At 42.1% G+C, this 1,521-nt stretch overlaps 1 pseudogene; it reads right to left on the bottom strand.

Annotated features, from left to right (window-relative positions):
• The window catches only part of LOC102867813, a 6,607-nt pseudogene extending 5,958 nt beyond the window's left edge, over window positions 1-649 (bottom strand).
• Window positions 650-1,521: the final 872 nt, after the last annotated feature.

The raw sequence follows: 1,521 nt of genomic DNA, 5'->3' as shown, positions 1-1,521 counted from the left end.
ATGCATAACAAGCGATTGCAAATACCATGGCCTGTATCAGGCGCACCTTAGTCTCCAGAGAGACACTGTTGCTCCTGAGTACTTGAATGAATAGCAATCCAAAATCTCTGTAAATGTTCATGAAAATTAATAAAATTTTTTAAAAAAGATATTAAAAAGGTTATTGTCTTGAAGTCATATGGAACAGTGCAATTCTACTGTACACAAGCCAGCTTTCCACCAATGGAAATAGACTTGACAGCAGGTATGTTTTTTCAGTTTTGTAATGTTCCATTTGTAATGTCAGCTCGTCCTAAGTCATGATTGCCAGTCCTGGGGGAGGGAAATGCTAGACAGATGTACTCAAAGGCAGCCCAGCTGAGCATTCAAGTGACTGACCTGCACCTTGGCCTCAGGGGTCATAACTTATCAATGCACATTATTAGCACAAGTAGCAGGCTGTTAAAATGTTGGAGCTACAGCCTGCAGAGTGGTGGGCTATCTCAAAGGCTGTTTGGCTTCTCAGTGCCAGGCATTGTCCTGGGAGTCTTTGCCAGCTGTGGGTCACTCTGGCTGAGTTTCTCCCACCTAAGGTGCATGGACTGTGTCCCTCACTGTTCAGGGTCACTCAACAGAGCTCAAGGCACCAGTTACCTCTGGCACCAGTCATCCCCTTGGCAGCATCATAAGCAACCTTGATAAAATGGGTAGTAGCTCATGGAGAGGTTTCCAGATGCCTTATCTGGGCGAGGGGATCAGCAGCCCAAGCCTGACTCACACCCACTTTTGCCAGCGGATCCTGGAGGACGACAATGTGAGGAAATCAGCAATACACAATTAGGGAGGTCTTTTGTACAGCACCAAGCTCCACTTTTTCCTGCCTCGAAATAGCACCCATGCTCTGGAAACAAGACATGCAGGGCTGCTTCTAATTTCATTTCTTCATTGTGGATCTGCTGTGATTTCACATTACACCAAATGCCAGGGGAGGTTTTCTTTACATGATAATGTGGCTTAATATACAATGTCACTGCAAAATCTCAAGAATTCTGAAAAAAACTATGTTCAGGGTACTTTCAGACACATTGTTGTGGACATATGGATATAGGCATAACCATTCAAGCTTTTTAATTTTAAATGTCAATAGCTGTTAAGCATGTTCTTCTGGAGCTCTAGTGGCCTAGTGGATGAGGAGTTGTGCTGCCAACTCAAAGGCAGGTGGTTCAAACCCACCAGTCACTCTGTGGGAGGAAATGATGATCACTCTCTTCCAATGTGATCTACAGGCTTTGAAAACTGTTGAAGGATCAGCTATGAGTCAGTTCCCACTCACTGACAAGGATGGTTGAGTGAATGTGAGTTAAATGTGTTAGTTCTAGAGTATTAGATATATTCACATTTGTAAATATGATTCAATTAATGTTTAATAGCATCCAGTGGAATATAAGCACACAAAATTATGATTTTGTAGATGATTATTATTGGTTTAAAATGATGGAAGATTTTAAATATCTGTCACTATTTTGATGTCAGTCTGTTTTC

The sequence above is a fragment of the Elephantulus edwardii genome, unplaced genomic scaffold (genome assembly GCF_000299155.1).
Source record: "Elephantulus edwardii isolate Elephantulus edwardi_28Jun2011 unplaced genomic scaffold, EleEdw1.0 scaffold00287, whole genome shotgun sequence".
In the NCBI taxonomy this organism is placed as follows: Eukaryota; Metazoa; Chordata; class Mammalia; order Macroscelidea; family Macroscelididae; genus Elephantulus; species Elephantulus edwardii.
Note: the sequence above shows the minus strand (reverse complement) of the source record. Positions and strands in the feature narration are given on the sequence as shown.